We start from the raw sequence: 24,686 nt of genomic DNA on the forward strand, positions 1-24,686 counted from the left end.
TTCGTAGCTATATTATTATGGTAAATGTTCATTAATACTCTAGGTGCCGAGTCGAAAATATAATCCACATACGCATGCAATAACATCTACACTATATATCAGAATTGTTTATAATACGCTCACCAAAATTATCGTAGACGGACTCCCCTGAAAACTCCAACAAAAGCCACTATTTCCCCAAAAACTCTTACCAGGAACTCGAAAAAATCTCTAAATCACTAAATTGAATAAACCCGCGAATACTTCCAAAACCCAATTAGTGTCACTTCTCTAAACAGTGACTTGAAATATCTCAATATTTCAATTCACTCAAAATTTCCTCTAGAATTTCCAGCTACCGTAGGAAATTCAACTGGATTCACCAAATCTCCGCGCACCACTGACTTAAATCTTTTCAGAAAACCTCACCACCTTTACTATGTTAGGGGATGTAAGTAATGTTATCTAAGAAAATTCTAACCAATCAGAAAGTTTGAAATTGTTTCTAAGACTGGTACTCTTTTCGCCACCTCATGGTCCGGCGAATAAGTCCTCAAGAATTCACGTCTAGTTCCCGACATTTCTAATGTCGTGAGTCTACTACTGATATATAGATGGGGTACACAGACTGGATGACATATTTTCGACCCTTAACGAAAGATAATGAAATGAATTATGGGGTTGAATGTTACAAAATATCGAATTTCTTAGTATCAAGCAGTTAATTTTAACGACTTTTTCCTTTAAATGGCTTGGTTCTGTTGGCCTTAAGGTTATTTCTGAAAGATGATAAGGTTCCCTTTTCATACGAAAACACATGTGTTTTGGTATCTAAAATTCAACTAAAAATATAATAAATCCAACTTATTACAATACTCCCCCTTTCGAAAAAGTTTTGGCTTAATTGCCATAACTTTTCTCGCTTCATGCTTACTGACAAATACAACAATGCCACCTCATGTCGAATTCAAATATGAAAACAGAATAGGTATCACCTCAAGTTACGCGACTTTCAGTGGGGTTGTCTAGCATGCTATGATTAGGGGTTCCCTAACGAAATATTCCAAATTTTACAAAAAAAAGTCATTGAAATAGGAGTGAACGTATCTCCTTGTATACTATAGTTCGCGTTATCACATCACAACAGAGGCCATATTCACTCATGATTCACTGTAGTCTTTTACGTCTTGGTGAATTTCCATCTCAATAATTTCCATATGATATGCTACTCTTTATTGGTCAACGGCACATTATTCTAGATACGATTCGAATAGATTGAATTCAGATTGAATTCAATCTACATAGATCCTAAGTTCATCCTACAACTTTGTACCGCACTGATTGAAAAGTCTTTTGGTTCAGTCACTCAAGCTGCTTCGTTAATGTCTTTGTTCACAGTCCAGTGTATCTGGGGCAAAACAGGGTAACCGCCAGTGGTATGATGGGCAGTCTACTGGGGTTCTGCGATGATTGGCAATGACGTCGTCGGTTCATTTGGTTGGGCTTCTCTGGAACGCTCCAGTTGAATTACACACCAGGTCAGGGTATCGCCTATAGAGTAGGTACTTCGCAACTCGAAATGTATAATAACCGCCAATTAGTCTCTCGCTCGGATCCTCACGTCGACTAAGAAAGCCATATCCTTCCAGGTTCGTCCATTTTCATGGTAGGTTGTTCCTTCGCAGGTGCAGGTACTATCCACTGATCCCAATATTATTAATGTGGCGCTGATTGAACAATTCAAGGTTATTTGTTCAATAACTAACAGGATCCCAACAGGTATAGTTTCAACGTTCCGTAACTGTCTACATAACTCGACAGTCCTTTTTCCACCAAATAAGTCTGACTATGCATCTCACGGTGATGCATCAATCTGAAGTCGCTCAAGTACGCGGATTCTCGTTCTGGACACTAACGTCTCTGAGAGATACAGTCGAAATGTTCACTCTCTCATCCCTGCAACCGTACGCGATCATCCTGATTACCGATACAAAATAATGCCTGACCAGCAAGATAGCAATCACTAGAAAAATCGAGATCGTGCTGCCTTTTTCCATCTTATTGCCAGGGATTGACGAAGGGTGTATAGACGCTCCAATTTAGATTAACCATCGATCGTTTATAATATGGTAAAACAATAATCATTACATTCATTAAGAAAAGTTGAGACTACAATAAACTATACAATAAACTAAAAGGAAGTGAAAACAAAATTCACTTGATACGTCATCTACTGTCAATCCGGGTCAAAGATAGACACTAGTTCGACGAACACATCAATAACTTAGCTTGAAGAGAGTTTACCCCGGGCTCTTCAAGTAACGGCACTCCTCTGATTTGCTCAAATGAATTAACGTTATCATTATTATTTCTGCTTTGATAATTATTCATTTCAAATAATGGTGGACGAGCGGGTTTGATGTCGTCGAGTAGAACTACATTTTTATCAAGACTCGTTGCTCCGATCGACTTTCCACACGAGTACTTTTATTCATAAAATTGTCTAAGTAACCTTATTTTGTTGAAAAATATTGAAAAATATCTGTCATTTCAAAGTTTTGGGGTGTGGACCATCGGGGGTAGTCCGTTCCTGACTTTGTAGCAAAACAACTGACTCCTGCATGAAAGCTCATCGACGGAATTCATTTGTTTAGTCAATTACCAAAATTTTGATGATTTTGAATATTCTCTTGAAAAGTTATCAAAGAAAAACATTTTTCATTTTGTAACTTCGAGGGCCCGTAACTTGGTTACGAAGACTTTTAGGAAAAAAAGTTATATGAAGTACTGGAGATATTTTGACCCCATCTATACATTCTCAAGAGGAAAAGAGGAAGTCCAGGGACACCCTGTATATGTATAGGCACAAGTCGTGTTATTTGTAGGGTTCCCTTTTTTATGTTGATAAACCTAACTGACTTCTACTGTATCTTATCAACCAAAAAAAATTAACGCAAAATATTATTATTTTTTCTTTCTGGACATCCTTCTTTCACCCTCTCAAATAAAATCTACCATTCAAATAAAATAATATATCTTTCTGATAAAGTTAATCCTACCGATCTTTTTCTTTCACTCCCTCAATTAAAATAATCCCCTTCAAATAAAATAATATCCCACCGCTAGGCCATCACTGTAATAAATGACCGTCGGGTCTGAATTGGCGATCCCTATATAAGTACTACTAATGAATATATAATAATCATTTCAGTTTACTCGCACCAGAAAAATTCACACCCCTGTATATGGAATCATTCAGCCAAAGGTATTTATTTTCTTAATTTAGTTTGGTAGCGTGAAAGTTGCTGCCACCAGATCAGAAAGAGTTTGAAATCCGTCCTGATCACACGGATTGAGAATTAGTAGGCAACTTGGTCAACAGCTGAATCTTTCCTACCTTCTAAACTTTGTGGAGAAATGACTTGGTTATGCCACCAATTATATCCTCAGAGACTGGATTCGGCCACGGCTTAAATGCGTGGTCTTTTAGGGGTTTGAGGGAATGAAATAATATTAGCAAAGTTTTCACAAACCAACTTTATTGATGAGTAAAGTTGGCAGAATAATCGGATTAACAATAAAAAAAAATTAAATGAATAAAAATTAATACTGAACGTTATTTACACTATATAAAAGAAAAATAAATATATAATTATAACCATGAGCAAACTATGGGTAAACTACTAAAAAAAAATGACAGGAGTATTCCTTTGAAAATTGAGGTAACTTCACTCAGGGCATAGATATGCCTTGCCTGAATTATACTAGCTATGCTATAAAACCAATTAAAATACAACTCTGAGAAGCTATCAAGAGACCCACTTAATCGCTCCTCTCTGTATAACATAGGAAATTACTATGACCTAAAATAACCTAATAAAATGAATAGGGAACCCGATTCGTAGCTATATTATTATGGTAAATGTTCATTAATACTCTAGGTGCCGAGTCGAAAATATAATCCACATACGCATGCAATAACATCTACACTATATAACAGAATTGTTTATAATACGCTCACCAAAATTATCGTAGACGGACTCCCCTGAAAACTCCAACAAAAGCCACTATTTCCCCAAAAACTCTTACCAGGAACTCGAAAAAGTCTCTAAATCACTAAATTGAATAAACCCGCGAATACTTCCAAAACCCAATTAGTGTCACTTCTCTAAACAGTTACTTGAAATATCTCAATATTTCAATTCACTCAAAATTTCCTCTAGAATTTCCAGCTACCGTAGGAAATTCAACTGGATTCACCAAATCTCCGCGCACCACTGACTTAAATCTTTTCAAAAAACCTCACCACCTTTACTATGTTAGGGGATGTAAGTGATGTTATCTCAGAAAATTCTAACCAATCAGAAAGTTTGAAATTGTTTCTAAGACTGGTACTCTTTTCGCCACCTCATGGTCCGGCGAATAAGTCCTCAAGAATTCACGTCTAGTTCCCGACATTTCTAATGTCGTGAGTCTACTACTGATATATAGATGTCACTGCAAGGGTCATTTTTGATATTTTCTTTGCTGTCTCGAATAAAACATATGTAGATTAGCCACTTGGGTGGCTTCATTTTATCTTGTCGTTAAATTTAGAGCTCATAAGATAAATTGCGATATTTATTATACGTTTGAGTGTTTTCTGACTTATATTCTAAATGGGGTACACAGACTGGATGACATATTTTCGACCCTTAACGAAAGATAATGAAATGAATTATGGGGTTGAATGTTACAAAATATCGAATTTCTTAGTATCAAGCAGTTAATTTTAACGACTTTTTCCTTTAAATGGCTTGGTTCTGTTGGCCATAAGGTTATTTCTGAAAGATGATAAGGTTCCCTTTTCATACGAAAACACATGTGTTTTGGTATCTAAAATTCAACTAAAAATATAATAAATCCAACTTATTACACTATGGATGCAATACAATCAATAATATAACTGAAGCTAATAATTTAGTGAGTTTCAGAATCAGTAATGACAAGTCATCTATACTCCAAAAGTTTACAATTGAAATTCCATGTGGTGCTTACGAAATAGAAGAGATCATGTCCTCCAAAACGTTGTGCGGCGGGGTCTTTCGGGTGGAGCTCGTATTCCAGCCGGGTACACTGGACGTCCTTTTCCCACGACCCATGTGCTTCAGTGTGCGCGGAGGCGTGCTCAGCAACGCCGACTTCGCAATACACTTCAGCTACCGCCTTAAGACGTCGAGACGGCCGGCAGGCCTCCCGGACCTGAGTCCCAGGGATTTCGGGACCCAGACTCTGTCCGAGCTCGACGGGAGGTCGTTGTGTTGCGCTGACTAGCTCGTTGTATTTTCGTATTTGTGTGAGCAACCTCGCCCGCCATGAAGACATCCCCAAGCTACAAACTGCTTCAGGATGCCCCCCTGGCATTCCACCTCCCCCTAGCACTTCCGCTAGGGCCTCAGTTGCACCTTTACGAGAGATGCAAGGCGCTCCTGTGCACCGAACATCTCCCTCCCAGGCACCGCTAAGGGTGTGGACCTGGGGGCGTCGCGACGCCTGGCGTCGGACGACCTGTCCTTCTTCCTCGCTTCTGCGTTTTACGCCCGCCGGCGACCCATCGAAAACGCATCCCACGTCGGCGTACCCATCCTCCAGGTACTCGTCCCTGAAGACGTCCTCTTCACTTCCGAAACACCTAGTGTTTCGGGAAGTCTCATTTCCGCGTTTTACGCCCGCCGGCGATCCAGATTCAAGTCCACTTGACCTAATCTCTCCTTCGTTTCTACGTTTAACGCCCGCCGGCGACTCCTCTTCATTTCCGAAATACTCCGTATTCCGGAAAACGTTTCTGCGTTTAACGCCCGCCGGCGATCCAGATCTAAGTCCTATTGACTTAATCTCTCCGTTTCTACGTTTAACGCCCGCCGGCGATTCTTCCCTGAAGATTTCTTCGTTGGACTCGAAACGTCCTACGTTTCGAGTGTACTCGTTGCTTTGGCACGAACTCTTTGTCGTGGTTGACAATGGCCTGCTTGTGTTTACTTGTGTGATTGGTACAGGATGGCTGTACACCCTGTACATGCTGATTCTAGGTGTTTCCACATAATCGGCTAACACCTCTCGTTGCCTGAAATTCTCATGAATGTCAGACAGAATTGTCATGTTTGGAGGGATTCCATCCTCCACTTTCCTCATCGCCACCGATCTCGGTATAGCGGAATTCTTGGCTGCTTTTAGCATTGCGCGGAGCCCTAACTGGGGCGCGCTTTGTACTTTCGCCGTTTTTCCCTTATTGGGAAGCTTCTCGAGAATCATCTCCTGATGCTCTCTAGATACACTTTCCTCCTGGAAAATGCTATTCTGCTGGTTTTCCGGAGTTTTAAATTCCCTAATCCGATTTAACAAATCTTGACTACGCGAAGGTTTATCACGAATTGAGGACTGAGTCCTTTGAGAATTTTCGCTTTGTCTATCTACACGACTTGCAAGGGAGCCGAAAGTGCCACGGTTTTGTCGCTCTGCGACCACGGAAGAGGTGCTAATGTCCTCATTGGCAGATGTATTTCGAATAGCATGAGACATCCTCAGACTAGATGTCTCAGCTGGAGTTCTGGGAATACTGTGTCCCGCGAACACAGATTCCATTGGGGGTTCTCGCTGTGTCGTAGAAGTCGCACAAAGGCGACTAAAGCTGTCTTATTTGGAAATAAGTTGGTCGAAGCGGTTGACCACGCGATGTTGCACTGTCGTATCCTTTGCAAAGTTTGCTCGCGCTTGTGCCCTAGTCTGCATTTTCGGTTTTTTTCAAAAATCCCTACAATGACTCTGGCTTGGATATAGACAGAGGGAAGGATTCACGGAAAGCTAAATTCTAAGTTCACTCTTGTTCGCGAAAACTAAGTTCCCTAACAAGGCCTACAGAGTGAACTGAGCTAAATATAAGGATCAAGGAGCCTAACTGTTGAACCGCACCCTAGGATGAGGGCCGTCCGCAGGAAGTTTGGAAAAAAGGTTTCGTTGTCCTGGAGGGTCCCAACGGTAACGTTGAGTCGACAGCCCAGAGGCTAGTCTAATGATGGCTGGACTCCCCCGAATTTAAGCTCTAAACACCTCGATCTTTAACACCGCAAGGTGATCGGGTGGACTGAGCCCGGGCAACTTTAGTGGAGACCTACTCTTCCTTTGTAGGATTTTGGACTGCTTCCCCTGGCGTGGCGTAAGGAACCGTGCTCTGGAACGAAAAAAAATCCGGCCACCAATCCGACCAGATCTGAGTCCACTCGACTCTGGGAACGCAGCACCTCCAAGTCTGCTCAAGTCAAACCAACACTGTGTCGGAATACGGAGGAAATCCCTGAAACAACTCCTAGAAAAATCCTCCTGAAAATCCCTAACGAAAACTATCTCTGTTGAGTCCTGAAAAGGACCAGAGTACGAATTCTTTTGAAAATCCTAACGGAATCTAACAATCCTCCAAGAAAATCCTCAATGTCCAGAACTAAGTCCAATTGACTTTTTTGCTCCTATCCTCAAGTGTCTCTATTGAGTTCTGAAAAGAACCAGAGACTACGAATTCATTTAAAGAACCCTAAAACGAAAAAAGTATTTCTCTATTTGGGTCTGAAAAGATCCAGAGAAATTATACGAATTCTATTTGACTCAAAAGCCACCTGAAATCGGAAAAAATGTATTAGTATTACGAATTCCTTTTAGTTCTAATAAGAACTAATAAAACCAACGAATTCTCCTAGTTCTAAAAAGAACTAACAAATCGCAATGAATCCTTTGAATTATTCCAGAAGAATATCCAACAATCCAATCGTAATAATCTCTTTCAAATGCTCGCCAAGTAATATTTCAATCGCCAGTCAAATAATCGCAATATAGAAGGCTTTTCAAATCTCAATATACGTGCTCTCAATCTGAAAAGTATCTGAACGAATCATGCAAAACTCTGCATATTTATATGTTTGTGGACGAGCTCCAATCGGCCAATCATTTCCATCAAAAAGTCACGTCCACTTCGATCGACTAAAAAATCAATAATCACACCACTCCTTCCAGCCAATCAGAAACCGGCTAGCCGGTGGGGTGAGTATGCCCTGAGGCGAAGATCGTTGCAAACAAACAACCGCCTAACGGAATTTTTAACGGAAATTTGCGATTTTTCAACTTTTTCTCCGAAAAATTTCACCTTCATATTCGAATAGTATTCAACAATTCGAAACGAAACTATTGATGAAATTTTTTCGATATCTCTATTCCTTCTATTACTTTTGGCTGTGAAATGCATTTGAAATTCTAAGTCCAAGATTTTAGGTCGAAGCTATCGGAAATCGATTCCTCCGATACTTCAAATTCCAAATCTGACAAAAATCTAAATAAAATCTGAACCAGACACGCTACAGAAATCGTTCTGGTATCAAACGAAAGCTAATTAAAAGTTCTATCGATGCCTCTTAGAAGAAAACACGATTTCCCTATCTAGCTAAGTGAAAACGGCATTTCCATGAAACTGACCGGTTTCGCCTAATGTAAAATAAACGAATGCTATTCATCTTGCAAAAGATTTCCTAACACTCAGGAGATGATATTTCAATGCTGAGTAACCTATACTAAGCTGAAAATATCATAAAAGCATAATTTTCCATTTTCCAAGTTTCCTCAGAGTGAGCGGAGCTTGCACTGAGGCTCGGGAAACAAAGCAAACAGTTTTGTTTCACGACAATCAATGCCGTCATACAGAAAAATATCATGTTCAGATTGTTTCATGATAAAAAACCAATTGATATCGTTGCAGATGATATTTTCTTTCTACACGCCAATAATGATACATTCAAATGTGAAATGCGATCCAAATATGAAATTGATCTGACACATCCAAATTCTATAGCAGAAATACGCATTACAGTGCGTATTTTGAATGAAAAAAATAACCTTATCGATTTTGGAAGTGAAGAAGAGATTTTCATAATTGAAGAAAATCGAATAACTATTGTTATGGGTTTCATTTACAATAGACAAAATCGTATTGAACAATCCCAAACCAAAACGAGCTGCACTATCAAAAAAAAAAAGTGTGCATAAATAGAAAAGTGTGCATGAAAAGAAGCTCATTCCACAAGTGTATGCTAAACAGTTAGCACATAACGCTCTGTCTGTGAGTGATCTTGAACTTTTGAAATAGATTGAATTGAAAGTGAGAAAATAACAATGGTGCTCGAAACAAACAGTGAAAAGTTGAATATATTCGATGAACCAGTGCTCGATCATTCTCTCATAAGTTTACATGAGCACACATATAAGCCCTACGGATCACCGCTATTCAGGAATTCGGATGAAATTAGAATTGCAATCAATAATCAAGATGTTATACTAGATATTGCCGAGAGCTTCATTTACATAGAAGGTAAATTCACCCCGAAAGATGTATCGAAAACATGCTCTCTCGAATAATGCAATTGCATTTCTCTTTGATGAAATTCGTTACGAAATGGGTGGTGAACAAGTAGCTGTTGTTAGAAAACCTGGGATAACATCTACAATGAAAACCATGATATCATTTGGACAATCACATGCTAACACATTATTGACATCTGGCTGGAGACTTTCACAATTGAAACAAGATATCTTGGATACAAACAGTCATGTTTTTAGTGGAAAACTACCACTGAAATATTTGATGGGTTTTGCTGGAGATTCCAACAAAAGTATCTTTAATGCTAAACAGGAATTGATTTTGTTTATCGCCCGATCATTCAAAAACTCATATATAGGTGAGGTTGATGCTGATTTGGAAATAAATAAAATCGAATGGAAAATAAGACACATTGTACCAGATGATAAACACAAGCTCAAACTTTTGAGTAGAATAAACAAAAGCGGTCTGAATGCCAAAATCAAGTGGCTTATCGCATGTGGGGCCTCTATGAACTACCATCATTACGTGGGACTTCTTCAGACATATGGGCCATCAAATCAACTAACGCTCTGGAAACTCCTCATTTTATTATCATCGCATTCCAAAGTACCACCACATCTGAGGATAGAACACAGGATATTACAAAATTCACAACTGCTGATATCAATAGTATTCGAGTATACTTGAATTCTGAAGTTTATCCATATGAGCATTGGAATTTGAATTTCGATAAAAAAACTTGATGCTCCTGCTTGTTATGCTTTTGAGAGTTTCCAGCGGAGTTATTATGATAAAGATATGAGTGAACCTCTGATGGACATTGGGCAATTTAGAGAGAATCCACTATTCGTCATCGATTGCTCCCATCAACCGAATGCAACAAAATCATCAACTATTGATATAAAGATTGAGTTTGAGACAAGGAAGACCAAGTTTCCAGACAACACTAAAGTATATGCATTAATTTTGCATGATACAGTTTTAACATACAATGCATTGGATGGTTCAGTTCACAGCAGATATTGACACTCTTTAAATTATTGATACTATTTCATTTTTCCACTCTATCATGTACTATTTTACGATTTTTTTTTCTTTCATTTGTAACTGACTTATATCATGTATTGTAATTTTTCCTAATTCATATATATCATATTTATTGTTTTGTAATAAATAAACAAATAAAACATGAAAATAATACAAAGTTTTTTTATTTGACATTATTTATGATTTACAGGAACATACAGACTATGTAAAATAACTTCTTCCTCATAGTCATCATTTTCGAGACCATCTTCAATTTCCTCTCGATTTTCATCATTCAATTCAAAGTGATAAATAATCCATTCTGGCAAGTATGGTTGGAGGCTATACAGGAATCTTCTCAGGTTCAGTTCAATCATAACCTCACAAAGTTGCCACAATTCCAATTCATTATCCAAAAATTTGTTACAAACTTCAGCGCCACTCCGATAGTTCTCAGCATCACGAAGACATAATTCGATTTGTTTTTCATCATAACATACACTCATATCATAATTGCTTGCATGTTCAGCTCCATCACCCAACACCTTCAATTTAGACGACAAATGTTGAACCGATGATTTGAGATGTACAACATCGACCCAATCTTGACTTGCATACTGCATCCACATATTTGAATGATGGAACTGAAATCAAATAAAAAAAACAATTAGCAACCCCCAACTTGTTTCCATGATATAATACTCACATTCCCATTCTATTTGTACTTATAAAGTGAGTGTATTCAATTAAGTTAGTAATGTTTATATTTCCATATAATTATCATCTAATATATGAATATTATTAAAACAAAAAGAAATTCACTATACATAATTACTATTATTATTCAATCCTACTGAATTTGACTAGAGATCGCGTTTTCATACCTGCAAAATTTTGCGGGCTCTGACCTAAATACACCATCGTATATTTACCATCCGATGAGTTGATACAAGTTATATCGTCATCACTGAATTGCAACGAAATACGTTTTGGTAGCCATGTTTTAAATAATTTATCATTGCTCACATCTTCCAAAGTTGATAAAATTGATTTTCCAAACCTTGTAGAATAAGTTGACATATTCTTAATTATATATACTTCATCAATTGGTAATGATGATAAAGCCTTTTGCTCTAGTATTTCAACCTCCTGTACAATCAAGTTATTGATTTTATTTAAGTGTACTTTTGAAACGGACATGATGAAAAAATATGTATGAAAATATAAACAATTTCTCAACAGCAAAATACACTCACCGTCTTCCTTCTATTACGAACTGAATAACACTCTACCAATTGCTTACTGCTGCAGATATATTCGTCTACTGATTTCATAGTGTGCCAGGCATTTCTTTTATGTTGAACAGCGCGAGTCACCCCCACCATGAAACCGTGAAAGGTTCACATTGCTAGTTGCTACCCACTAGAGATGGCTGACGTCACAGTCAAACCCACCTCCCAACTAGATGCGATAACAGATGCCGATACGAACAGGCAGTGGTCGTTGTGCTCTCGAAGAGGGCAGACGTTAGCACAGTCCACGGCCACCTGCGTCATCGTCCATAGATATTCTAATAAGTCTGGTAACTCCTTTGATGTGGGTAAAATATGCCGCTTTTTTTGCGAGCGGTCGTAAATCATACGGCTACCAGCAGAAATACGTTATACGAGGGTCAGTCAGCAGCGCGAACAATATGTTTACTCGAAAGTGTGTCTACGAGGGTCAGGCGTCAAGTGTTGATCATATTCATTATATATTATTTATGTTTTTGTATGATCTTTCATTGAGATGATTATATAATATGAGATTCTAATAACAATAAATTGAGGAATATTTCGTTGTAATAACAGGCATGAATTATCTGATTTCTTAAATTATGGGCAGGTAAAAAGGTTGAGATACTTATAAAGGGACTCCACAATAAAGAGAAAATGAAGATGAATAATCTTTATTTACATATTATCTAATTAAATGGTGATTGGTTGTTTTCTTGAGTATACCCTAATAGTATAATTATAATCTATTCAGTATTTTGGCATATATATTTAGACACATTTCAAATATTTAGCTGGGGGTTGGTTGGAGTTAGGTCGAATAACTGAAACTACTATTATTTCGTTGCCGACGTTTCGACTTTTATAAAGTCATCTTCAGGGCACTGCAAAGTTACAGTAAATCAGATATAAATACACACAAGGTAAAAAAATATTGAAATTTGCGACAAGAATCACTTCTGCGAATGAGAGTACATGAGAGTCAATATTGAGTACATTAGTTTGGTACAATTCAATTGACCTCCTCTGTCCTCTACATTACATTTTTACTGTCAATTGAATTGTACCAAATTTACTCAATCTTGACCTCTCATTCGCAGAAGTGATTCTAGTCGCAAATTTTAATAATTTTTCACCTGTATGTGTGTATTTATATCTGATTCACTGCAACTTTGTAGTGCCCTGAGGATGACTTTATAAAAGTTGAAACGTCGGCAACGATAATAGTGGTTTCAGTTATTCGACCTAACTCCAACCATCCCCCAGCTAAATAAATCTACTAAGGTCAAAAAACGACACCTAACATTTCAAATATTTACAAATTTTGCAAAATTTTGAGTTTCGGATGTTGTTTATTTAAACATTGAGATCTTATTTGCCTGTTTGCAAATTTGATTGTGTAATAGATTCGAACTCTTGTAAACAATGAAAGTAAATAGTTTTTGGGAAAATTACTACATGGATGGGTGAATTCTACATTGGAATATTCTTTTAAAAATATGTTTCCTACACCATCATGTATGCAGTAATCATTAAAATTCGAAACAAAAATATTCTCTAATAGTATTAAATACTTCAAAAAATCATTGGGAGGGACTGTTAAGCCACCAAATATATTATTACTACCTTTGTAAGCTTTGAGCTCACAAAATGAAGTAGACTTGTCTCTTTCGGATGATGAACAATATTCCAAACAAATATTACAAGAATGTTTAAAGAGACATCTACGTAAAAAATATCCACCAACATAGACCAGTGCATTTCCCTCCTCTGATATCAAATTCCTATAATCGGTTGATTCTATTTTTATAATTGGAGAAATATTTTCGTAATTTTTTTCCTGAAAACTTTCAATATTTTTCAATGACTCCGATGTTATATTAAGCAAAATATCGCTACTGTCTTCCATACAATTGCTGCCTTCTGTCTCGTGAAAATATCCTATAGCAAAAAGTTTTTTAAATGCTCTGGTAAACTGAATTGCAGTTGGATTTCTAGCGTTTCCACAAGCATTTCTGATTTGACCAAAGTAATTCTCGGGACAATCCTGATTGAGATTAGGCGTCAATAAAAATTTATAATTTTTAATTTTCATTATTTTCCATAAATTCAAAACGGAGGAGATAGTAAGTCTCCAACCAAAAATAAATTTCAGAGAATTCGTAACATTCTTTCCTCTTTTGTCTAAAACTTTCAAGTTTGAAAAAAGCGTGTCAATTTTCTTTAAAAACTCGAATTGCCCTGTAGTTCCCATAAAAGCGTGGCATGTTTCCAAATTGCTTGAATTGAATACATCAAACAACTTATTCATGTCTTCAACGAAGTTAGCAGTTACTTTGGCTTCTTCCGGTATTTTTCCAAAGTCTATATAAGTGTGCATAGCAACGGCCACAGAGTGACTGAATACTTGAGAAGCCAATTTAACCTTCATTTTTTTGAAATTATTCGGATTAAGATGTTCGTCACTCAGCCTTGGCGCCAACCTATATTGTTTTGCCTTATCAAAGGTGTACATCATTTCTAAGTAAGATTTTGTCGTAACACCATCAACAAGACAAAAGTTATAGGAGAAAAAGTTATTCCTTGTTGACTTGAGTAAATGTGGAACATCGAATAAATAAAAAATATTGGACTCGTCCACGACAAAATAAGGTTTTTCAAAAGTTACTCTCAAACAATTTTTAACTAATTTATAAAAATTTGGGCCTTGATCGGAAGTGACTGCAAGAACATTCAATTCAATTCAAAGTGATAAATAATCCATTCTGGCAAGTATGGTTGGAGGCTATACAGGAATCTTCTCAGGTTCAGTTCAATCATAACCTCACAAAGTTGCCACAATTCCAATTCATTATCCAAAAATTTGTTACAAACTTCAGCGCCTTGATCGGAAGTGACTGCAAGAACATTCAGTCCAATGCCCCTAAGTTTGCGGATAGTCTCGACAATTATTTCTTTCAAATCCTCAGCATTTACAGAATTTTTTGTAAAGAAATATGAAATAGGTTGTTTCCAATTATGAGAAATCTCTCTTACCATAGTCACTAATGCCGAGGTAGCTATGTTGGTAGATCTTTTGTTTTGTAAATCCTCAAAGCCTACGTCTCTTGACACATTATAAAATAAATTTGATTTGATTGACATTTCGTCAATGCATAAAATACAATCCTTAGCTTTACCTGACTTCAAAGGTACCCTCAATTCCAAAATTTTAAAAATGAATTCATTGAATCCTGGGGTAATTTTCCAATGTTCAGTCAGCTTTCTCAGAGTAGAGGGAGATGGCAATCTCATAACTTTAGATAATTTCTTGTATGCTTTTGGTCCTAATAAAAATAAGCTCAAAGCAAAATGCTTGACTTCTTTAGAGTACCTGGCTCCTTTGGGATTTTTGTCGAGTAATGTCAGTTGATTTTTCATCAACATAGTGGCCTCCTGTGGGTACTGCTCGTCCAAAAATTGTTCAACATCTTCTCGTGTTACCGTTTTGCGCCTTTTCGAAGATTTGAGCTCGCTTTGCAGCTCCTTAATTCTTCTCCTGAGTCCTTGCTTTCTGGGACTGCTATCAGATAATTTGGAAGAAGTTTGACACGATACATCTATAAAGAAATTAGCACATATTAGAAGTGATTCGAGGAATAAATAGAAAGAATTTTAAGTTAGATTCGAGTACCAATTAGTGTATTTTTACTGAGGAATTAGGTCTTTTTGTGGAGAGAATGAAGTTTGAGGAACAATTTTTTGGTATTCTTCTTCTCCAAATCAAAAAAATAGATGGACTCTTTATTCCCTTTTGTTAATGATTCAAACGTCTTTGAATGATATACACGAACCTATCAACAGAGAGTGTTTGTAATTTTTATTTAATTTTACTTCTTTCATGGAAGTTGTTATTTCTATTTTTTCGATTTGGAGAAGAAGAAAGCCAAAAAATTGTATTTTTACCTTCCACGAATTCTTGAGATAACCCACTTTGGACTGATTTATTGGATTGTAGTACATAATCAGTTTCTTTGTTGGGAATAAATTCTAAAAAACATTTGTAATATGAATGAGTGATTATGTTCATCATCATAGAGCTTTGGCATTTACCTTGTTCAACTTCCTGACATGTATCTGTTTGTGTACAAGCATCTAATTTTGAAGGAGCTAATACGCTGGAGGGACCTGGATTGTCATTGTTTTGATATTACCTGAAAATAACTCATTCAAAAAAATATTCCATGCTTGTGAAGTGGAAAATTTCTTACCGTCCAATTTTGTTGGAAACTTTAAGGGCACAGCAGTGGTAAGTAAATGTTTTCCAGAGGAAGTGAAGGATTCATCGTCAAAATGTTTTCTACAAAGTCGTATTCTAATGTAGGCTTGCTCAGGTGTTAAGTTAGCATATTTGTGGTCTCCAACAAAACCAAATGCTTTTTTCCACTGCTGACACCTGCGAAATATAGTTTGAACATTAGTTATAAATAGTATCTAAATCACATTACTACCGAAACATTTTTGACCTATAACTGACATTATGTATTTGATGAATTTATCACCTTGTGGCATCTTTGGGGAATCGAAAAAATGAAATATTTTCACGTAAACTATCACAAGAATCCACACTGCAAAAGATACGGTGAGAAGTCATCACAACAATAAAAAATGTTCAAATAACTACAAGAATAAAAGTTCCAATAAAATGTTTATTTTACGCACTAAGTATAACTGGCCGGAACGATGCGAACTATTCAATCGGAGACACTCTGTTAAACTGGCTCTCCCGTCAGACGGGCACTGACGACCGACCGGCCAGGCAAGGGACGCGCGAGGACGGAGGGTGATGATTTGGGTCGCTGCTGAGAGTGAGCGGACTTATTAGAATATCTATGGACGATGCCTGCGTGTCACCATCGATAGCGAGGCTAGAGCGATGCGTTACGTGACAGCCTTCTCCACGAGAGAGGTGAGGGCACACCGATGAATACGCATTACTCAGCCAGACGTCGTGGAGTAAACATCTTGCTCTCTTACCGTTGAACGGTTGCTGCTGCTGTGACGTCACACCACTACTAACTTGGTGGCCTCTCACCGATGGAACATTCATTACTTGGAGGATCTTTGAAGTATGCAGGCGTATGTTTGTACATAGACAAGCACATGATGAAACCCTGTACCGTGTATTCTCTCACATACAAACACACACACAAAATCTCATATGAAAAAAAATCTGAACGATCCATGAACCAGACACTTCAATGTCACATCGCCTTGACTTCACTAAACAACAAAAAAAAGCAATTAATACGTCATAGTGGTGAGGGGAGACTTAGAACCGGAAAAAAAATTCTGAACGATTCATGCACCAGACACTTCAAGGTCACATCACCTTGACTTCACTAAACAACAAAAAAAAAGCAATTAATACGTCATAGTGGTGGGGGGAGGCTTAGAACCGGCTCAAATCTCCTACTAGCCTTATTGTGCTCAATTGCTACTAAATTCTATTGGAGCTCAAAATTTCAACATGATTACAGCTTTGGCTGCTCCTAAAACTCCTGATCAGTTGACATGATGAATTGATAAAGTTATTTGAAAAACATCTTGCACCAAAGAAGAACGTTTCAGTTGCTCAACATCACTTTTTGTCAATCTATCAAAATGAACAACAATCAATTCCAGAATTTGTAAGTACACTGAAGAGTAATATAAGTGACTGTGAATTTACATGCGAGTGCAAGAAATCTTTCTGACAGCTCAATTCATTAGTTGCTTATACGATAATACGATAAACGAACAATTACTTCAGTCTGATAGCAAAACTTTCAAAGACATTTTTACGAGAGCAATTGCGCTTGAATCTTCGAAAATTGATGCTCGCAAAATTGCCCAGAAAACAATTTCAACGTCATCTTCAACAGTTGATATCAACAAAGTCAACTGTTCACACCAACATGTTCATAAAATGCACAGAAATCATTCACGTTTATATATCCCTTCAAGAACTAGAAAATCGAGGTACAATAGGCCACTCAGTCGCAAATATAACCTTGAATCACTAGGACTGCAGAATATTTGTCTTAGGTGTGGGAAATCCAATCATATCACAAAATATTGTCACACTGAACAAACCTCACTCAAATGTACCTTATGCAACAGGACTGGTTACGTTTCTAAGGTCTTCATTACTTCATTAGTTGAAAAAAAGACCAAATATGAATCGACTAATCAAATTCAAAGCGATTATTCACATGAAATCGCACGACAATAAGATGTACAACATATTGTTGATATTCATCAAAATCATGATAGTTATGACACTGATATGAGTCGTTATTACGTCCACGTCAAGATAGAAGGAAAACCAATCAAATTCGAAGTAGATTCGGAATCAGCTTATATGTTTCTTCAACGTCAACAATTACAAGATTTGAATCTAAATATTCCTCTTGAACAAGCAACCATCGGATTCCGCTCATATACTCAAAATGTTTTCATACCCGATGGAAAGATTGTAGTTAACGTTTCTTATGGTAACATCAAAATAAAAGAAGATGTTTATATTGTGCCAGAAAATTACGCTGTTATTCTTGGTAGAGTTTGGATTCGACGCCTCAAGATAGATTTGAATCAACTAAATCAACAAAACACTTCAGTACCCTCTGAAAGATTCAAGCTGTAGAGTGTACAGGAACTAAGCGCAAAATATCCAAATGTTTTCGAAGAGAAAATTGGATGTGTTCCAGGTTTCAATGTTGTTATCAAGTTACGTGAAGGTGTAAAGCCATGTTTTCATCGTGAACGTGAAATTCCCTACGCACTCAGCACATTGGTTGAAAAAGAGTTGGATGCACTTGAAACTGCAGGAATCATAAATCATAAAATAACGATATCTGACTGGGGATCACCATTAGTCGTATAACCAAAGGCAGATGGAGGCATACGTTTGGCTGTCGATCACAAAGTTGTTACTTATGAAATCACATTATCCAATTCGAAAAATCGAAGACATTTTGAATAGTCAACGTAATTCTCAAGTCTTCTGTAGGCTCGATTAATACAAAGTCTATCTTCATATCAAGGTTGATGAAAAATCGAGTGAAATTCAAACAATTACTACGCACAGAGGTACATATAGGATGAATCTATTATCTTTTGGGATAAAAACAGCTCCATCAGAATTCAACCGTATCATGGATCAGATTTTACGAGAAGTACCTAAGACTGAATTTTATTTTGATGACATAGTGTTTCATGGAAATAGTAGAGAAGAATGTGCAACAAATCTCAATGCATGTTTTGATCAATTACAGAAATATGACTTGCATCTCAATATACGTAGATGCAAATTTGTCCAAGATCAAATTGAGTTTTTAGGACATGTTATAAAATTCAATTCAATATCAAAATCACCCGAAAGAGTTGCTGCAATCATAAATATGGCGAAGCCAACGTCAGTGGAAGAACTCAGAAGATTCTTAGGCATGGTGACATACTATGCAAGATTCATTCCTAACAATTCAAATAAAACTGCTCCTCTTCGTCAACTGCTGAAAAACAATATCAGATTCAGGTGGACAGCAGAATGTGAAGCAGCTTTCATCAAACACAAACAAGAAATTGCCAGTGACCAAGTTCTTATGCCTTTCAATCCATCGTTACCAGTGCAACTTGCATGCGATGCAAGTCCTAATGGTGTTGCTGGAATATTGTCACACGTTGTGGATGGTAATGTTTCAAGGTCTTTGACTTCAGCAGAACAAGGTTACTCTCAACTCGATAGAGAAGCCTTGGCCATCATTTTTTCTGTGGATCGATTTCACGAATATTTGTTTGCACGCCCATTCACACTCATTACGGATAATCAACCGCTTGTAAGAATTTTTCAGCAGAACGCAAAGATTCTCAAGATGATTTCAGCTCTGCTTCAAAGATACGCTACATTTTTGTCCGGATTCAATTACACATTATCCTTTAGGAAAGGAAAAGATAATTCAAATGTAGATTGCCTTTCAAGGGCAAAACTTCAAATGGATTCAGTAATCAATAACGAAGTTCATCATTTATGTAATTCGAACACTTCACAAATAACTACATCAGAACACTTAAGTACGAAACACTATCAGCACTCTTGAAAGATCTCAAACAGGATTCAAATTATAAAGCAGAATTCACTGTAGACTGCGATGTGTTATTCAAAGGCCAGTGTGTTGTTATACCCACATCTTTACAAGCAGCAGTTTTGAAAGAGCTTCATCATACTCACATTGGGATGACTAAAATGAAACAATTAGCCAGACGTTACGTTTACTGAAAATCTAGTGATAAAGATATTGATCGCATGGTAAGAAGTGGCCATCCTGTGCATCTGCTCAGCCAAACCCTTCAAGAGCACCATTGCACCCTTGGATGGAACCAGAAAATAATTGGCAGCGAATACGTATCGACTATGCAGGGCCGTTTCAGAATCATCATTTTCTTGTTGTTATCGACGCAAAATCCAAATGGGCTGAGATTGTTCCGTGTACATCAGCTCCAACTTCTTCATCTTCAATAGAGATACTCCAAGATATATTTGCTCGTTATGGATTTCCCGATGTTATGGTTTCCGATAATGCAACTATATTCACCAGTGAAAATTTCAAAAAGTTTTGCCAATCAGCAGCTATTTTTCAAAAATTTATCGCACCAGGACACCAGGACAAATGGATTAGCGGAACGTAACGTTCAAACCCTTAAACACATACTTGCTGCTATGGCTAACGAACCTTTTTCTATGCGACAGAAAGTTCGTGAGATACTTTTTCGTTATCGAGCAACACCACTGTCTAATGGGAAGACGCTATCAGAGAGCTATTTCTTAATCGACAGATTCGTATCTCGCTGGAAGCTTTGAAACCCGTTCATAATGAAAAATCAGCACCATCAAATAAAAAGGCACGACAATTCAGCGTGGGAGAAAGAGTTCAAACAAGGTATTACACAAATAATAAACAGTTATGGAAGACAGGAGAAATTATCAAGAGATTTGGGCTTTTTCACTATCAAGTGAAACTCGATGATGGATATATTTTGAAGAGACATATTGATCAGATAAGATCGACCAACTTGCCCAAAAGTAAATCTGTCTTTTGTGCACCTGAAGTAGAAGTTACTTATGACTATCAATCAAAACAGACTAATATAACTGATTTGGTTACGATTCCAGTGCAAAATGAACCAGCCAATCAACCTGATAATATTCAAAATGAGGTGTTTGAACCAGATCAAACTGAAGTACCTACCTGATGATCAAATACCTCATCCACCAACCAACATAACGGAGTTGAGAAGATCAGGCCGCCCTGTTAAACTTCCATCGCGCCTCAACGATTATATAGTTGAAAAAAAAGAATTCAATAAGCGTGGGAGATTGTTGTGTACTACATATATTTATATATTTGGGACACCCGTGATATCATTAGTCTAAATTATTATCAAGTTGTCAAATAGATGTCAATTAAAAAGATCACAAAGAGAACTCACATATTCATTATAAAGTGGTATTAATACATAAACCAAATCAAATACTACTCATTCACAACAGTATCAGATATATAATTCGATTGCAGCCAATAAATTATCACGTTTTCATATAGGCAGGTTGTAGGCCGACATTTCAACCAAACTTTATTATACATGTTTACATTCACTAATAATTCAACGAAATTCGTATAATAGGTCGACACAAGATGTATAGTTTATTTCTGGTGTGAACACTTAGACACTTTCCCTTTGAAAACTATTTTGTCAAAAACCTGAAGACGAGAAAATACTATTTCATGTCCATTTTGTTATGTAACGTATCCTTATAGTCAGTTCAAATGTTATCTAAACTCAATCATCAATTATTTAAATCAAATAAATAAAAATACATCCTAGTTGATATAGAGCGTTCTGGTTTATTGAGGATAAGTTCGGATTGATGAATCGTCTGTTCTGGTTTCGACTGCGAAATGATCCTGAACTGTCTGGAACAGTCCCGATTCGTTCTTGCTCTCGAGGTTGAACTGTTGAGAACTGTTCCCGTTGCTCATGCGCATTCGTGTGGAAATTTGTTTGGGCTATTTTCTAGTATGTTTTTTTATTTGATTTAAATAATTGATTCATCAGTCCGAAATTATCCTCAATAAACCAAAACGCTCTATATCAACTGCACATGATCCTGACGTCTTAGAACCTGAATTTCGTAGAACCAGAACAAACCTTCAAATCACTAGGGTTTCAAATATATCTTCGGACAAACCGCTTACTCTATAGACGTTTGACGCAAATGATCGGGGTCAAGGACGCTTTTGTAGTTCGTTGTGACCACCTGTAGAGGTCTCTGCAAAGTATATATCACAGAACAACAGGATTTCAGTGATAAAAGAAGAAAGAAGAAGATTATAATTTTTTGTGAAGAAGTAGTTTTTGTTTGTTGACATTTTCCTTCAAAATGAATTCGTAATGTATTATTTTTATTAGTGTTCTCCGGTCAGTTAGTTTGTATCTCATACAAACACATTTATCCAGTGTTATTACATTGTTACATATATTTTTTTTTTATTCTTAGTGAACTTCGTTTACAACTATGTCGTGTAGGAAATACTCAAATACTGCAATTCAGTGTTCAGCATCTGCAATGCTACAGAAATTTCCAAATTCTGGAAAATATCCAGAACAATCAAGAAAATGGTTGCATTCTATCAATGATAGGGATATCAATGAAATGGACCCGGTAATGGTGTATCGTTCTAAAAGAGTTTGCCGTAAACATTTTGAGGCTAAATACCATTCATCGATGTTGAGTAGACTTCAACCGATTACTGTGCCTACATTATATTTGCAAGGTAAGAGAAACATTTCCATTCAATTCTCAAACGTCCAAATAATAAAACAATTCAGGTCAAATAAATACATTTGTTCCAGATGGCTCTGGCTATTCAACTTCTCATAATTAACAAGTCAGTTCTGACATCTCAATCCTCAATACTCAAACATCCTATTTTAGCTTGACCTCAGAAATGTGTGAAAATCTAAATTAGTTATTCATCCAAATCTAAGAGAACAAGCTAGAAGGGTCAAAATTATTTCAATTTGAATATTTCGTCACAAACTTCATCGAAGCAGTTTTTAATAAGTTTACCTATTATTTTATTTTCAGATGAAATCAATCTATTCAATCCAGATGAGCCGTCAACTTCTTCAGCTATGCCATTAACATTGGTTTTTTTAACCGGATTCCTCTGATGGTATGTACTGGTTTGGTTATTTCTTTATTACCATATGCATTTTTACAAATAAGTCTTCATATCTATTCATTTATTTCTAGAGTAATTGACATCATTCTTTTTCAGAAAATGCTCTTGGTTGTTTAATGTAGTTAGTAAGCAGGCAATCATACCAGGAAAAAAAAGTTATAAGATTACATGAAGCTGAAATATTCAAGGATAAACATGAATTGAAGCATAACATGGAAAAGCTGAATTTCTTGGCTGCGATACCGATTTGATTGCAATTTCGAGAATTAAGAGAAGAGTTTGAAACTCAATCTTCTAGAATGTTTAGAAATCCATAAATTCAGGAATTCGAGTAATTAACAGAATGATCAATTAGAATTGAATAACTCTCCGAAACTTGATATTTTTTCAAATGTGGAAACTGGGACATAAGCACAGGTAATTTAATTTCTTACAAACTTAAGTAAAAACCAGGTACTTGAAATGTAGGTACTTCAAATTGTAAAAGTAGGTATATTAAGCATTGAATATGTAGAATATAGTTACAAGCCATTGTATGGCGAAACATGTGTTGCGTTTTTGTAGAATTGTTCATTGAAATTTTACAATAAAGTGTTATTTGAATATGTTAGTTATGGATTTTCATCAAGTATCGGCCAATTCCATCATATATGAACATTTTTCGTATATCTAACATGATCCATTGATGTACTTTTTTTTCTGATAACTTTCACAATACCTTTTAATTTGTGGAAAATTAATTCTCAAGCATTTCCTGTAATCAGATCCTATACCTGTTGGAAATAAAATCATTATTTGCAGATTGCAAAATCATCTAAATCCATTGGAAAATTTTGTAGGTGGAATCTGTGGAAAAAAATCAATTTTTCCGTTAACTAGCTATTGCCCTTTTACGAAAAACAACCCTTGAAAGTGGAAAATTGTGCGAGTTGGAGATTAAGGAGGTCTTACTTTCAAACATGCATCTCTTAATACGGTAATGGAATTGTTACATATGATTTCGCCGCATAGACACAATATTTATCGTAATCAATTCAAATGTAATTCTTTCATTTTTAAATTTCATATTTGGAAGTGAATAGGATTTCTGTATCAGTAGAATACAACAACAGTAGCTCAATGAATTCTGCTGGTACTCAATAATATAAATAATTTTTCATTAACAATTATTAGATAATTATTGTATGGCGGTCTGTTATTAGTTACTATATTGAAGTGTGAGCTGCATAGAGAGGCGGAAAGCGAGTTTTCTTTTGGTGTTCGATGTCAAAGCTTGGCTTCACAATAAAATGTCATAAAAATACTCTTTGAGGTGTCTGGTATTTATGAGTTTCTAAATTAAAAAAACTGATGCAAGGCAAATGTGTGAATTTGCTCAGAAATATAGCATTGCAAAAATAAACAGTAATCATGGATGAGCCTGGGTGGCTCATCGGTGTCTAATCACTGTCTTGAACGTCTCATGTTGTCGTAGAGGATCCACTTTTCATCACACGTGACGATCCTATCAAAAGGGATCGTTTTAGTTGCGCAAAAGCGAAATCATCTCAGATTGTCTATTGAAATATGTTTTTTTTCAGTCAACTCAAAAAATGTATTTCTAATTATAGGTAGGTAAAACACAAAGATATAATAATATAATAATAATAATTTTTATTATCCTGTAAGACAATCAAAAAGGTACATTTGTAGGATTAGTCAAAAAAGAGCTTAAAAGTGAAACTAAAAATAAGACAATTTACTAAG

General features: G+C 36.4%; 1 long non-coding RNA gene across 1 annotated transcript; it reads left to right on the forward strand.

The window, feature by feature from the left end:
* Positions 1-22,093: 22,093 nt before the first annotated feature.
* On the forward strand, positions 22,094-23,550 carry LOC111509507 (uncharacterized). The gene is made up of 2 exons (XR_012464213.1): positions 22,094-22,529; positions 22,844-23,550. It is a non-coding gene; the product is annotated as an uncharacterized lncRNA (long non-coding RNA).
* Positions 23,551-24,686: the final 1,136 nt, after the last annotated feature.

The sequence above is a fragment of the Leptinotarsa decemlineata genome, unplaced genomic scaffold (genome assembly GCF_025532065.1).
Source record: "Leptinotarsa decemlineata unplaced genomic scaffold, Ldec_3_MD MMD2_P_RNA_scaffold_6, whole genome shotgun sequence".
NCBI lineage: Eukaryota > Metazoa > Arthropoda > Insecta > Coleoptera > Chrysomelidae > Leptinotarsa > Leptinotarsa decemlineata.